Raw genomic sequence first — 17,123 nt, forward strand, 5'->3', positions numbered from 1 at the left:
CTTCTGACAGCTTCTCACAGAAGCCACCCTTATAGACCTCTGGCTACCAAAACCTTGCCACACAAAGCCATACAGACACCTATATACATTTAACAATAAATGTTTCCTCCAAATTGATTTCTTTACATTATTCCCAGGTTCTTTTTGACTCCCATTTGCTTATAAAATAACAATGAAAGGTCTCAGAAAACTAATTTCTCAGATAAATGTCAATTTATCAGTAGTATAATATATATAACAGTAGTATATTAATCAGATAAAAATGAGGAGAATACATCCATTAAATGTATGATAACTGTAGGTGGGAAAGATGATCAGTCCTACAGGAATTCAGCTCAGCTAGCCATTGCCCAGATTCTGTTGATTTTAATTTCACTTTTGAAAGGGATAAATGAAAATTCATTGTATCAAAGCAGATACACAGTTTGCAGTATGAAGTCCTCAGATGCTTTGATATTGAGTCGCATGTAAAGGTATTAATGTTTGACAGAGAGTTTCATTAACCTCTAAGTTTATACATCTATGAAGTAAATCTGCCCATCTGCTTCACTCAACAAAATCACGTTTTGCAAGCTGGTCAGACTACTTGTAAAAACACAGGTCAGAATTAAATCATAAGGCAGATTTATTTATCTACAGTAATACATAAACCAATTATGCATGATGGGTTTTGTTATAAGGGATGGATATCATATGGTGTATCCTTAAGCTCCATAACATAGAGATGATTTCTGCTATTGTTAACTGATACTTCTATCCACTTCTTTCCAACAATTCTTTTAAAAAGGGAAGGTTTTATTTATTTTATTTAATCAATTGACAGGACACTAGGTTTTATTACAGGAATATATAGAGTTAGTACAATGAAATCCTGATACATCATTTAAGTCCCATCATAGCAGGAATAATAACATTATGGAGAGAGAAATTTAGCTTCTACACAAAGCTAGTGCAGCAACTAATTCTGTTTATCGTATGTGCAGAAAACTTTTCAGTAGATATATGCATTCTAGAACTGAAGTTTTTAATCTTCTGGTACAACTGGAAAATAAAATCCTTTGTCAGCTACTTGCAATACGAAGTCCTTTTTAGAAAGTAAACCCTTCCCTGAAGGCATTTTCTCCCTCTGAAATGTTTGCCATTAATTAAAGGTAGCACAGAAAAAGCTCTGTGTTGTCTAATGATAAAAAAAAAAAAAAAACAAAAAGAGTGAGTGTGAAAGAAATAGAAAAATGGAAGTGTGTTAGCAATTTCCTCTTAGTCTTTAGAAAGTTACTTTTGTCTCCTTATACTGCTTGCTTCTGCCAAGAAGAAAGGAAATGAGGAAAGGGATGCCCCATCAAGAACCCTGTGTGTGAGAATATACTGTAAATTTCAGAGTTAATGCCAGTGAAATCACACACCTCAAAGAAAAGCAGAATTAATCAGCACTTTTGTACTAACAGTTATGATTATTCATTTCCAACCAAAAAACCACAACTGTTAAGTGCTGATGCAGGTTTATATTTGAAGTGATTTCCAATGTAATGCTTTCTGACATGTTTAAGATTAATACTAACTTAGGCAGGTAAATAATAGCTTTCAAAGGCAGTTAATATTTTATTTTAAGATCACCAGTGTGTGCTTTCTTGCATTGCAACAATTGTGTTTCTTCCCCTGCAGGCCCCATGTATGCAAGTATGCCCAGTGTATGCCTGAGATATTATCAGATTTTTGTTACAATTTAAGCAAAAGTCTGTTAGTAGAGTGTATGGGTCACTGTGAAAATCTGGTGGTACTACTTAATTGATTTGGCCCTGAGTCAGGAAAATTTTAAGTATGTTTTTAGTTTTTAACTGTGCTTAACCACTGCTGATATCTGGTAGTTACATATTCATGCTTAGATTGTTCTCATGAATGAGGGTACTCCCAGATAGCAAATCACGCTGTTAGAGTGTTTCCATCTTTATTGTGATTATGATTATTTTGTCAAAACATTCTGAGATATAATTCCTGTTTCTAAAGTGGTTTGAAATCTTGGTGAAAAATTTTAAATACAATTTTAATATAGAATTAAAAAGAGAAATTATAATTTTAACGAGAAAATGGCCTTTTTGTTCAGGTAGTAAAAGTGAATTTTCTGGTTTGCACTAGCATTTGCATTGCACTGAGAAAGAACACATTGTTATAAATTCTCAAAATCAACCACCATGTGCTGGAACATGATCTGTTCTACTACACTGAAAACTATACTTCATGTTAAGTGATTAGTTTAACATAATCTACCTCTGTGCACCAAAAATCAGTATTTTTTACCTTGTGATATTTTTTAGATATCTTGCAGAGCTAAATTGAGAGCTGAAAGACATTCTGAGCAGGATAGGTAGAAAGAGTTTTAAAAGAAGAAAAGATATATCTTATGCATCCTATTCTGTTGAATATAACTTAAACATATTCCACCTCTGAACCTTCTTTTGAAAGTCTGTCTTTGAAAAAAATAAAAAAGTCAATTAGAATAGCAGCTACAGCTGAAGTAAACAGTCATCAGGGATGTAATGCCACTCTCTGTTCATCCAGCTTGAAAATGCTGTTGTGTCTGCACTTCAGCATTTCAGTCTGATGTCTAATGACTTTTGTTCCCAGTTTCAGGGCTTCTAAAATATTGCTGAAAGCTGAAATCTTTCCTTTGTTTGAACTGCTAATTAGTTTTGTGTATATGGGATTTATGAAGTACCGGGTGTTTAAATCATATCTCGGATTAAATCTGCCTGGAAATGTTCTGCATTACAAAATAGATAAATAAAAGCAGCATCCTAACAAACTTGAAGTTTGCGAATTACATGCATGCACATCCTACAGATGAAATGAATCTGCAAATCTTTTAGCAAACAATTGCTGATTACCCCAGTCTGCTTGTTTTAATTGCATTTTCCTCGATTAAACCCTTTATCCAACCATGAATGGAGTCACAGTTCTCACCAAGAAATAATGAAAACAACACGCAATGCCAGGGTTCCCCATTTCTCTGCCTGTTTTCCTGACAGAGAAAGGTTTGTACAAATTTCACAGAGCTTCTGTCACCTGATATCTGAGTTCGTTGTCTAAACAAGGGAGAAAAATTATCTATTTAACGATAAAGCTTATATTTTCATTTTCCTTAGATTTTGTAGACATTGTCTTATTAGGAATCCAGTCTGTCAGGAAAAGCAAAGTCTATGCAAAGAAAACTTTATTGGTTCTGTGTTATGTTACAGTACTTTTATTAGACGGTGACATTCCTAAGACAGCACCTGCTGCGTGGATTTGGGCTGTTAGCCAGAAAAGAAATAAAAAAAAAATGTGTGGTTTAAATCCAAGTGGCAATGGGCTTGCACTACTGTAACAAATACCCACATGCCTGAACAGTTGGAAAGTTAGAGTGAATCACAGTTGTAAGCATTGGGGATAAATATATGTATAAGTGGCACTGTTATCACCATAACTTTCAGAGCAACAAAGATATAAAATTTCTCTTCTACATCTGTTCTCCTTTCTCCTGTGAATATAACTATTGAATGATATTTTCTACCCAATATGCATGGAAAGAGTGAACTTTTCCTTTCCTTTGTCTGTGGATTTTTTAGTACTCTCTGGCCCATTCTCCTGCCAAAGCAACAGAATCTACAATGAGAAAAAAAATAAAATTCAATTTTTTCCCTGTAAATCTGGAACAGGTCTAGATTTAATATGAATGTGTCTGGAGGCAGAATTATGTCTAGAAATATTTGTGGGCTTCCAGGGCTGCTAAAATTCTTCCCCATGTATAAAAATTCACTTCCCAAAGCCAAAGGAGATCACAAACCCAAAGCAAATGTAGTCCTCAGACATGATACAAAAGATCATTTCTCATTTTTGAGTTCTGCATTTGATATTCTGGAAGTTAGAGCTGGATATATGATCAAATCTAAAAAGTTAGTAATAAAAAAAAAGCTGAAGAAAACAATAGACAGTAAACTAGAGGATGGAAAGCTCTTTTTTTTTTTTCCCCACATAATTTCTGGATGTAGAATTTTCTTTCTGAATTTATACTGTGTGTTGTTGATCCACCCCCAGTCCCCTGCAATACAGGGCAGATGTCGTAGAATTCCTTTTCATTGATCACAAGCAGGTTATTTCAAAAGGAGCATTAGACTGATGTGGTCCCTCATGCAGAGAGAACTTCTGCTTTATAAACTAAGGTCTAGCAGCAAGACTGTCATTGAAAAAGTCAGTAAGAAATGTTCTGTCATTTTCTGGCATTTATCACTTTCTCAAAAGAGCAATATTTTGGCCTTTCAGACATCTGTCTGTTTAAGTTTATGGGTGTTGATTTTATGGGATTAGTCCAGACAAGCATAACTTGTTCTGAAGCAAATACAAGTAATTCCTCAGACTTTTAATGGGAAATGGGTAAGACACAGATCACATATTCTGTGTGTTATAGTCATACTCCTGTGGCAGATAGAAGACAAAAGCAAACATTTCATGGTTTGAGTAATAGTACTTATTGGAAGCCTATTATTATTGATAGAACTAGTTTACTAGCTGTCTCAGGGGTTTGGTCCTGTGCCTGGGAATTGATCAAAAATTAACCCTGGGAAGAAAGACATGGGAGTATTTGTGGATGAAAAACTCAAAAAAACTCAGCAATGTGGATTTGCAGCTCAGAAAGCCAGCCACATCCTGGGCTGTATCCTAAGCAACATGGCCAACAGGTTGAGAGATTAATTCTGCCCTTCTGCTCTGCTCTGGGGAGACCCTGCCTGAAGTGCTGCAAGCAGTTCTGAGGACTCCAAGAGAGGAGGAGAGACTGAGACCTGTTGGAGTGAGTGCAGAGGAGAGACACTGACTTGATCACTCCTTCTATTAACACAGGATGAAATAATTGGAGTTGTTGGGGCTTTTTTTCCTTATTTTTCCACAGAGATTCCGGACTTCCTATTCCCAAAGGTGTTCAAGGTAAAGTTGGATGGGGCTCTGAGAAACTTGGTCTAGTGACAGGTCTCGTGGCAGGGAGGCTAGAAACAGATGATATTTAAGGTCCCTTCCCTAAGCTTTTTATGATTTTATGTTTCTATAACTTCCAAATATTTAAGAAAATTCCTACACTGAGAGAACTCCAAAGAAATTGGAACTCAGTGAGAGTTCCTTGGCTATGTTCAGAAGGAATGGTTAAACCTTCCTTCATAAGAAGTGGTGTGAGGCTGGAGGTAGAGTGAAGCTATAAGTTTTTATAATGCTGATTAGAAAAATATAATTTGATGTAATTAAATTTCAGACAAATATGTTACCAGTGGAAAGATCCGTTTGCCTGGAACTCTGTTGCAAACTGTGGCTCATGTGGTAATTAACACACAGGAAATGCTAACGGATGGTTTTCTGATATTTTCCCTTTTGTGTCCTGCTGGTGGGAAGGCATAATAATGTTAGATCAAAAGAGGGCTTTCAGTAACTTACACCTGGACTTGATCTTTTCTGATGGTACCCATTCTTCATAGACAACTCTGCATGTCTCTCACTTCATAAAAGTTTTCGTGCACTGATTTGCTTCCATTGTTCCACCTTCTTGTCTTGCATTTTGAAAATAGGTGGCAACACCATATATTTGTCCCTATATTTGACATATTATTTAAACTGTTTGGCATTAGTCCAAAATGTTTTCTTCTTAAACTGAATCAAATGTGTGGGGATCTTAAGTTCCAAAATTCTTCCTAAAAAGGAATGACTCGATGTCCTCAATTCAGTGTTGATTCAGCCAGTGAAGAGAATCAACTATGTCATTTATGCTCATGAGGTCCTTGTCTGCATAATAGAGTGATATTAATATTGCTTCATTATTAGGTAAATAGAACATTTTTCTATTTATAAATATCAATAACACACAAAGTACATTCTCTGGGTAACCTCTCTTTCAAACTATTTATGTTTATGGATGTTTGTCAGTCACAGATTCCCTTTAAGACAGTCATTCTTGAAATATTTCAAACTCTTGGGGAGGAGATGGATGTCTTCTTTTTCTTTCACTGAAATGCTTTGTGTTTTGGAGAAGACTGTCTCTTTGCTTGGTGGATGATTTGTACAGCCCAACAGAGAAAAGACTTTTCTTCAGGATGGGACCTTTTAGATTTTCTTACCTAATATTATTAATTGAGTAATTATGGCCTTCCTGATTGATATCTGAGTACTTTATTCCACTACAGTGTTTTCACACAAGGTACCCATGCAAAGAACTTCTGATGAGCATTTTGGAGAATGTAGATGGACATGTTATCAACACTGACTAGCAAACTTAAAAAAATTCAGAAGCTGCTGTATTTCCCTGAACCTTGAACTTTAATTTGTGACTAGGCACAACACACATAAATCTCTTCTCTGTGTGTAGGAGGATAGATTTTGCAAGCATCAAGATTAAAGAAAAGGACTCACCCAAGTTTTCCAGCTGGGCTCTGATAAAGGCTTCACCATTAGACTCTCTTGGAAGATTTCAGGTCACTTTCAGGAAACAATTCTTGTGAATGGTGCTGTGTGTCAGTACCTGACATGGCTTGAGCTCACCTGAGTTTTCTGAATCTCAGTCCATCCCACCGGAGAGAGGGTTATTGTTTAGTGATGTCCTATTTAGCATAGGAATATCCAGTTTCTTCTGGTTTTATCTATCTCTGTGGGCACAGAAGAATTAGAAACTTCATAAAATATTAAGTGTCATGCTTGTTTTTTATACGGTCCTTGAATATTGTCATTTCATGTTGGGATGACCCTGTTGTAGACAGTGAGCTCAATGGTTCTTCACCATCAATGCAGGTGGAGACCACTTTAAGAACATGGGAGAGAAGATAAATACTCAGAAGGATAAGAGAGCTATGGCAAGAATAACAGTTCTTATGTATTTTTAGCAAATTACATTCAGCCTCTTATTCCTTCTAGGTAAACCCTTAAAGTTTTGAGCTGGTTTTTTTGGGGGTTGTTTTTTTTTGTTGTTGTTTTTTTGTTGATTGATTGTTGTGAGGTTTTTTTTCCTGTCTAGATGAAGTGTTATGATTATTATTTGTATATTACTGTATAATATTTTCAAATATTACTATTTGATACACTGGTAGTTTTTAATACATTTGTGAAATAATACTGAAAAAGTGTTGCATTCCTAATTAAAATACTTAAAATGCTGAAAGAAAATTGTGCTGAACCATCACTGATATGGCCTTTATTTTTGAAGTAGCCCTGGTTGGATCAATTCTTTTGTTAAGAGCAACACTTTGCTCTCGTCACTCAGTGCTGCTTGATGTATTTTCCCTGTCAGCTGTAGGGGGTTTGGATCTAACTAGATGATCTTTAAAGATCTTTTCCAACCCAAAAAAGCCTGCACCAAAGTGCAATAATTCACACAGCTTTCTTTTTGCCTCCATTTTCTTCCTAGGCTGAGATTTTCTTTTTGACCACTTTACAGACAGGTATTTGCATTTTTACAAGTCTCATCACCTGAAGATCTTACCTTCAGTCACCCTTTTTACCCCAATTTTAAGTGAGAAACAATATGTTCACTGCTTTGGCAAAAGAGACTGCCACAGCATGTGTTCACAAGCATGTGCTTCTTTTAAAGGAAATACATTCACTGTAAACACATATTTTTCCTCTTTGACGCATTCCCAGTCTTTATGCTGTTTAGTGCTGTATATTGTTAACCTCAAAAACAATGCATATTTATATGCAGATTGGAAGAAAATGAATACTTAGAAATGTTGCATTCATCAACTCTCTTTGCATTTTGGGGCTTGTCTTTTGTTCTTGTCTTTACAACAAATTCTGCATGCACTGTTAAGGCACAGATCTCAGGGTAGAGCTCTGGAGGGTTATTGTCATGAAAAGGTTGAGAGGTGGTACAGGAGGTCCTAGAGGCAAGAGCTGCTGTGACCCCTGGGGAGAATATGCTCTCAGGACAGAGCATGAACTGCTGCTATAAGTGTAAGCTCACAGCTGCTCTCAAACATCTCTAGAGAAATCATAAAAGCATGATATTTAGACAACACGCAGTGTTGGTAAAGGTTAATTTCTTAGAAGAGATCTGGGTCAAAAAACCTGAATCCCAGGAGAAGCACAAGGAAACTATTTCAGTATAACAATAGGGAGAATCCATCAATATATAAGCTCTTAGGAATTAATTCTTCTGCAGTGATGCTCAAAGTTAACTAAATCTCATGCCAGACCTTGACCATGCTCTGAAATGTTGAGATTTTGAAGCATTTTTGAAGGCAAGATTCTAATCTTTCTTCAAGGAATGTAACTTTTAAATAAAAATTACATAGATGCGTGGCTTTAGGTGTGGGCAGGGAATGGAGAGCTGATTTTCTGCTGTGAAGTGTATAGGAATTCTATTGTCTTCATAAAGCACAACTGTCACGCAGCATTTTAGAAATTAAAAAACTGTGAACAAGTATAATGCATAAATTCTTGTTCTGTTTCTTATCTCTTGTCCCCATACAGTAGCTTTTTTTTTCTTTTATGAATATTTAAAGATGAAAGATTTAAAAGAGAGGATTTCTTTTCTTAAATATTGTTTTTCTTAAAGAAATAGTTCTCTTTCTCATTTTAAAAACTACTTAGGATAAAATGTTGGGTGTTCATCCTAAATTTGTTTTTTTTTCTGCTGCAGATCAGGAGTAATTGAACTAATATTAATGAAAATGTCACACTAGGAATAGAAAAATGCAGTCTATGAAAGAAGCTTCTTATGTCACTCTCTTTCTCTGACTTCTCCCACAGTCCTGTTCTGCAAAGAGGAGCAGGAGGGAGCTGTGGAGAACATCTTCCAACAGCCATTATCCTTCCCTGCTCATCTCCAGTGATCTGTCACATCCCACATTTTCCATCCTTAAAGGCATATGGTGGGTATTAGAGATGATTGCTGCAGCATGCTTATCCTGGCCCTACATATCCTTGTTTGACACACTAGATTGCTGAATGACATTTACTTTGACAAAAAGAGTTGCATGTGCCTTTCATTTTCTGCATTTTTTTTAACACATAAACCACTTTCCTAAATACAATAGAGAAACAGAATTTCTCTTTGGTTTGTAACAGATTTTTCCACTATTCTAGAAGGAAATTAGTATTGTCTGTAAGATAATTAGAAAAAGTTGGGCAGGTGTCATCAAAACAACTGAATGAATTGCTTTTCCATAAAGAGAATATGATTTAATCTGACCTCTGGAATATTTAATAAATCAGTAATTGCTATTCAAATACATCCCCTGTGATGTTGAATAAGATTTTGGGCACACTGACTTTTATTTCAGTGAAATATTTCTATGCAGAAGATAAGCACAGAGTAGGACAAAAATTAGGATAATCTGTACCACATGAATTGGGCAGAGAGGAATGGAATATGTGCATATGTGAGAATTTAGTGTTTCAAATCAATAGCTGCTTTACTTTGGATTCAGTCAGTGATCTGTTACTGGCTTGACACACACTCTAGGTTGGAAAAGGGGGTAAGAGCAGACATATGATATAACAATTATTTATTTAAGATTCTGACACTGATTTCTGCTTGGTTTTATTTGCTATTTATTCAATCTATCTGTTAATAAAGAGGAAAATATCTGATAAATTTCTGTAATTGAAAAAAACACACAAGATAATTTGGGTTGAAAAGCTGTAGTACCTTGATATCTCTCTCTCTCTATAGAGATATATAGATGTGTATGTGTATATATATATATATATATATATATATATATATATATATATATATATATATATATATACATATATATATGTGTGTGTGTGTGTGTGTGTGTGTGTATTCATGTATATTCACCCTAGAATGGCTCTTATTCAATAACAAGGGCTAATGGCAATCAGAATTAGAAAATTTATCTTGGGTTATAAAGCAAAGGTGTGTCTCTAATGAATTTGTATAAAATCTTTTTCCTCAATGTAGTCAGTCATGGTTTTATCAGTCCAGTTCTAAATTGCATAACCTATGGAGTTTTGATCCTTTTTCTGGGGGTCATTAGGAAACCTTTTGCACTGTTTTATCACTGGAAAACATTTATATTCTTTACTTCAGTTTATTTCTCTCTGCTACTGTTTTTTTCCATGTTACACAAATTTGTACAGAACTTTAGAACAGACTATAGCTCTCAGATTTCTTGGGGTCCTTATAGTGCTAACCTTCACACTGCTGTTTCATTCTTTTCTTAAAGACTCAAAAATTCCATTTATTATATTTTTCTTTAGAAGTTGCAAAGGAGCATGGAAAAATGAATGTTAGTTTCCATTAAAAGTATTCATTACTTACAGTTCAGATTTCCTCAACTCAGTATTGAATATTTGTCAAAGGAGAGAAGGGGGGAAAAAACCTGCTAGACTGGGTTTCTACACTTGCTTATTCAAATACCTTTTTCTCACACAATACTTAAATTTATTTCAGTCATTTTGGTTGCATATTATAGGTCAGGTACAGTTTTTGATTTGTGTGCTTTATTTGAATGGTACTTATAGATATCACCAAAAATATACTTCAGAATGTAGTGTACATGTGGACAAACTTCAGTTTCACATAGAGTACAATGTGCCCCATCTTGCCTCCCTCAGTGCTTGTGAGATTTTGATCTGGCAGGTACATTCAGCTGACAGAACACCAGTGCCTGTGGATGTCAGTCATCTGTCTGGAGTTCCTCCTACTCAGTAGAGTTCAAATGAAGCCTACAACCAAGACAGCGAGTTTTGCAAGATTAATATTCCCATATGCTGACAAGGTATCTGAATTTGCACAAAACACTGTTGGCCACTTTTAAAAATAATAGCAGACATTTCTGATTTTATTAAAATACTTCCTCACTCTGACAGTTGTATAAGAACAATCTTGTCCATATTAGAACTTCATAGACATTTTTCTTTTTTTTTTTCCACTAGAAGGGCATTTACCTCCTCCCTCTTCCTGCCACATAACAAAGGCATCTTTGTTAGTGAATTTTTAAGTTTTAGACAACATGTATTCCCAGGATGCAATTCTGTTGTGATAACTGCCTTGATACCTAATGACTTAATTAGATAATCACATAATTGCAATAAGTAAAAAAACCTGTGCAAAATTGAATAACTAATTGAAATTAATTCTTCCTGGAGAGGATGGAGTAAATTTTGAATTTCATAGTCTTAGCTGAGCAGTGACACTAACTGCATTTTAGTAATCTTCCATTAAAAAGCTGCTGAAGTATCAATCAGATGTATTTTTTACTCTGTGAGCCTTTGTGTGATGAACAGAAAAATAATAATTAAGAGGTGTGCATAGATTTTTATTTTCAGGCCTAATTTTCATATCACAGGGGCTGACTCCTAAAACCTTTGCAGAGCCTTCATTATTCGACTGTTCCATTTCAAATAGTCAGTTTTGATGGCAAAAGAGTTTTATATTTGGCCCATGTCAGACACATTCCAAATAGTTGCTTTGCCCCAAATTTTTATTAGCTATGATGGAACCAAGGGCGTTATCTGGTAATTGGTAAAATAATTTATTATTTAGGATTACTCAATAGGTTTATTGTTATCACTGCATTAAGCACGAGTCATGGTTGTTCAGAAGGATTTTTAATCTAATAATCCGATATATGTTTTTATAAATGTTTACTATATCATTGAAATGATCAGAAGGAAAAAAGTATATGGGGCTTAAAGGAATTTTGACTACCTGAGGAATCATTTGTTTAGTCAGCATTGATTCCAGAAAGTGACTTTCTGTAGTTCATTGTGTGCCCTAAATATATGATCACACCTTTGAATCATCTCATTGTTATAAATATCAGAGATGAAATTATGAATTACATAAATTTCTGAAGCTCTTCTCTGCCTTTTGTATTTATTTTATCTTTCTGTATGGCCAACAGTGTTAGGTGTGCCTGCCTGCACTGGACTCCAAATAATGTTCGAATTTCATAGATTCTGACAAAATTCAATCCAATGAAAAACTCTGTAACCTCAAAGGGAAAAGCTGGTTCTCTATTGTGAAAATAGAAACCATCTTTCCCCAAGGCACCAGCACTACTTCAGATGCTGTGAACTAGCAGGCTGGATAGTAGCTGTGGCAGCACTGAGCAGAGTCAGGCTGTGAAATCTGTCTGGAAAATGAATAAATATTAAGATGCTTAGTCAATGCTGATATCTGTGCTGCTGAGGTTATATTGATATCTACAGTGACTGCCATGCCGTATGTCACACAATCTGGACTTAATTTTTTGCTTGCTTTCTTCTGAGGGTTACATCCATGTTCCTTTTGGTCTCACCCAAGAGCAGCAATATGTTAATAAATAGACTTATCTTGAAGACATTATTAAAAAGGAATATAATTTACAATATATGTTATAAATTTAAACAGAAACTTACATTTGCTGGATTCGCCAGCTCTGCAGAAAGAAGCTGTTTTTTGAGGGCTTGTAGTGAATATTTATTTTCATTCTTACCTTTCCAACATCTGAGAGCAGCTTTTTGAAAGGCTTAATTACACAAAAAAAGGAAACTTTAATAAAATCTCTCCTTAGTTATAATAAGCTCTAACTGGTCTTGAAGGCAGTTAGTACCTCTACACCCTTTTAAGAGATATATAGTCCTACTAGTCCTAGCAAAGCAAGACTATAGTTATGTATTTAATTTTTTTTTTTTTTTACTTTATCCCGGCTGATTCAGAAACACTGACACTAAAAAAAATGAAAATCTAATATCAAATTAAATAGTAATTCACATTATTTTAAATGCATGTATTTAAACCCAGGCTTTACAGGTTCACTCAAGATCCACGTGATTCAAAGATTCCAGCCTCTACTGTTTTGCTGAAGTATAGCAGTGGGTAATGGAAGACAGAGGAAGATGTTTCATCATTTGCCAAGCAAGTCCACAGACCAACAAAACTGTTGTCAATAAATCTTCTGTATCTCACAGGACTATAGTAAATGTAATAATACATTAATTTCTGCATGAGTATCCTGGTTTGAGGATTGATACTTCCCCAGAGGTGGAATGTTCTCATATTTATCAGATACTTACAGATCACTCTTAACATGAAGCAGAAATGAAGAATTGAAGACTAGCTACTAGCCTATAATTAGAGTTAAAAATATACAAATTAGGTAAAATAATACTAAAAAATTATTTTACCCTTAAATTTTAGTCTAAAAGATCTCATCTGCAGTTTATTGAAAATAAGAAACTGTGCTTAAACATGCAAAATACACACAGAAATTACCACAGCAACAGTCAGAAGTGTTTTATAATGCTGATTGCTGTAAAAATCAAAATCTGGTACTATGGGTTATGTTCTGTTTTAAATAAAATATAGCATAAATTAGTTTGACAGGTAGATGGATCTACAGTCTTTAAAATCAAATACATAATTTTGAAATAACTTTCTCTTTTTGGTTTTGTGCTTTAAGATTTAAAATTCTTCAGAAATGAGCCACTACTATTTTCAAATAATGAAAATAAAAAAACCTTTCTGAGTCTACTTTCTATTAATTGCATAGTAAACAATGATTTTTGTTATGAAATTTTGAATCTTTCTATATCATTAAAATGATAGCAAAACCATGTATTTGGCATGCATATATGTTTGTGGGCAGCTTTAATAATTAGCTACTTCTGTCTGAATCATCCAGCCTAGTGTCTTGCATTGTTTTGTGAGACTCTTAAAATTTTTGCTAAAAATGTTTTCATAATTAGATTCTATCACATGAGATAAAGTCCATAAATTATTCTGGATTAAATTAATTTACTTAATAATAAGCATTTGATTTTTTCTCTTTGCAGCAAATCAAATGACTGATTTTGAACAAAAAGCATTCCAAAGAAATCAAGATAACTATTCATGTAGTTCAGACCCTAATTCTTATTTTGGTCATACTCATTTTAGAAAGTAATAGACCAATCCAGCTTTCTATTCATGTTAATTGGCAGCAAGTGTTGACAAAAAAATGCATGTAAATAATTGCTCTGGACATCAATATTTTTAGATTACAGTATAGTTATTTACACATTTTTCTTGTTTTTCTATATTGTAAAATACTTGCAAGGATATATTGGTGACTTTTAATTGGGAAAAGAAAAAAAATATGGTAACCATGGAAAGGTTTTTCTATTTGTGTGTATTCAAAATTATTCAGAAAACTTTTACCCTTCTAAGTCCTCCTTGCAGATATAGTCTGACAGATAGGTAGACAGATGGACAAATAGAATTGGCAGATAGGGATCACAGTTTATTTTCCTAGTGAATAAGTTGATTACTTTGGGAAAGCTGACTATACAAACACGGGGAATGGAAGAAAACAGATGGTATGTGTTCCAATGCCTGGTGGCTGTTTGAGCATTAAACATTTGTCTGAACCAACTCCTTATAAGTAAAGAATCTGTATTTTTTAATATCTTCCCTTAAATAAGGACCCAGCAAGTGAGGAAATAATGAAAGGAGAACAAGCTTGTAATGTCATTTCAAAGGTTTAAGCTTTCTTTATGCTTTAAACCCAGTAAAATATTATGGAAAATATTTATTTTAAAAGATTACTTTTTAAATAATAATATTCCTTTAATAATAATATATTTATTGATAATATTATAATATTTATATTAATAAATATTCATTTTCTACCTAAAAGTAGAAATAGGAAAAGGTAAAACTCTTAGGTAATTATTGAAAACCTCTTCCAAAACAGTTTATTCTTTCATGAAGATATTTTACACCAGACATTTTTGAGAAGATCTTCCATTCCTGGTGACTCAATAGAAACATTAGCTTGCAAGACTGCTTGCAGATGAATGGTGGAGTGCAAGCTCCTAAGTTTTATATAACTGCTATCCTAATAGCAGAATCAATGACATTACACAAACCTGGCTCACACCCATCACCTGAAATTACAATGAGTTGCTGTTCATTGCATATGTGGTTGTTGTTTTTAAGTCACTGAGGATTAAGAAAGAGAGAAAAATGTACTACAGTCCAAAGTCATGAAGGGGAAAGTGTGTTAGAGCCACATACACTGTATATTTATTTACTTATGATGAGCCCCAGCCACGAGTCATCAGCTTACAGTTTCTCCTACAATCACCCTCATTGGCTATTCATGAACAGGTCATGAATAGCAGGATTATATCACTTTGTTTTTCCTTCCTTAATAGGAGCTATTAAAGAGTCACTTTTCAGATTGGTATTATTAACTGTTTGTTAGGCTATATTTTATGAATAGTGCTTTCCTTATTCAGAAGAGGAGAACAGCATAGAGAACTGGAAATGGTTTGAGAAGTAATATGAACATCAAATTATTTGTAAGACAGGAAATAATTGGTATATATTGGCAAATGTAGTTTGAATAAAAGAGCTGAATACTGGCCTATTGCAGGAAATAGTTCAGACTTATTCTGAAGAGATCTGCACCACTACTCCCCAAATTGCTTGTATTGCTTTCCAGATCAGTATATTTTAAGACCCAAAAAGGGCATTTACATCTTAACCTAATGACTAACAGACTACAGGACAATCAATTTCACTAAGTGATCCAGAGTGACAACCACAACTTTGTAACATATAAAGAGGCAACCAAACATACCCAAACTTCATTTTAAGTGTTGAAACCACCTCATTCCATGGTCTAAAGGATTTACTGCAGCTCTGTGTAAGATGTCCCAAAGTTTTAATATATTAATTAAACATGTGTAGCATGATCTCTGTCTGAATTTGTGTAGGTCTGTGTCATCACTTTTTTGGGAGCATTTTAGTTAACTAAGGACTGCAAACAAGTAGAAAACCTTAAATAACATAGGGCAAAAATTCTTTTACTATGGTAAAGATAATGCCTTGGCAATAAACAAGAGTAAAATATGTATGCAAAATATCTATGTAAAATCTATATAAAATACAAGAGTTATAAATGCCAATTCAAAAAGGGAAATTTTAATATTGCTTTTTTCTTCACAGTGCAATTTTATTGGAGTTTATTAATTATTTCTATCTTCCTTCTCTTCTGCTTCAGAACACTAAATGCAATATTAAAATGTCAGCATTTCTTTTTAAAAAGGCGTTAGCCATACTATATTCATGTAGTACTCTTGAAATATAAAATTTATCACTACTGGGCGAAAAAAGAAATAAGAGCTACACAAGTGAAGAGTTTAGCAGAAAACTATGGACTTCAGCAGCCACTGAATAAAACACTTAATACTTATTTTAATACTTAATTTTAATTAAATATGAAAACAACATTCAAATTAAAATAAATATTCCATCAATCAACCATTCTCTAGACTATATCCAAGAAATAAAAATAGCATGGCTGTACATCTGGCACAAAAAGCTAAAAGGCAAAAGGAAGCACGTTAGGATTTCATTTCAGATGTATTTATTTTCATGGTAGTTAATACTAATTTTAACAAGAAACCTCAGCTATTCAATTGCTCAGTTTTTTGAGGTTTACATATTATCATGTTGTTCAAGCTTTGAAAATAAGAGATGTTTACCTAAAATTAAGAGTTCAAAACTCTTTTGTCTTCTTTATTAATGTATGCTTGAAATATCAACGTCTAAGTCACATTCAGTAGTGCTCACAAGATTCTGTGATGATACGTGCTGGGAGGGAGCTCAGCTGATCCCTAGGCCAAGCCCCTGCTCAAAGCAGTGGATATGAAATTAGCACTTGCATCTAGTTTGATCTTAAGGGCTTCCAAGCATAAACACTGCTTAACTTTAATGAATGGCAACTACTTCCAACACTTGTTTGTCCACATAAAGAAAAAAAATATTCTTAGAGATAGTTTTAACCATTCTTGTTTCAATTTAGGCCTATCTTTCATCTTGCTATCACATACCCTGATGAAGAGTCTGGTTCCATCTTCTCCATGTCCCTCAAGTATTACGTTCCCTCAAAGCTGCCTCTTCTAAAGACTTAATATGCCCTAGACACTGGGCCTCTCTTCACATGATAAGTGCTCCTAATAAACTCTTTCAGTCATCTTGAGAGGATTTGCTGATCTTCTGTTTATTGACATCTTTCTCATAATGAGGGACTTCAGACTGGATACAATATTTCTGGCGTTGCTCTTATCCTAGGAACTGGCAGGTAGAGGTGACCAGAAGGACAGATTATAAAAAA

At 34.3% G+C, this 17,123-nt stretch overlaps 1 long non-coding RNA gene across 1 annotated transcript in view; it reads left to right on the forward strand.

Moving 5' to 3' along the window:
* Window positions 1–8,800, forward strand: part of LOC110477271 (uncharacterized) — a 62,053-nt gene extending 53,253 nt beyond the window's left edge. Inside the window, exon 4 of the long non-coding RNA XR_013340149.1 lies at window positions 8,755–8,800. This is a non-coding gene — a long non-coding RNA (uncharacterized LOC110477271). The remainder of the gene's footprint in view (window positions 1–8,754) is intronic.
* Window positions 8,801–17,123: the final 8,323 nt, after the last annotated feature.

This window comes from Lonchura striata, chromosome 6, assembly GCF_046129695.1.
Source record: "Lonchura striata isolate bLonStr1 chromosome 6, bLonStr1.mat, whole genome shotgun sequence".
Taxonomy (NCBI): Eukaryota; Metazoa; Chordata; class Aves; order Passeriformes; family Estrildidae; genus Lonchura; species Lonchura striata.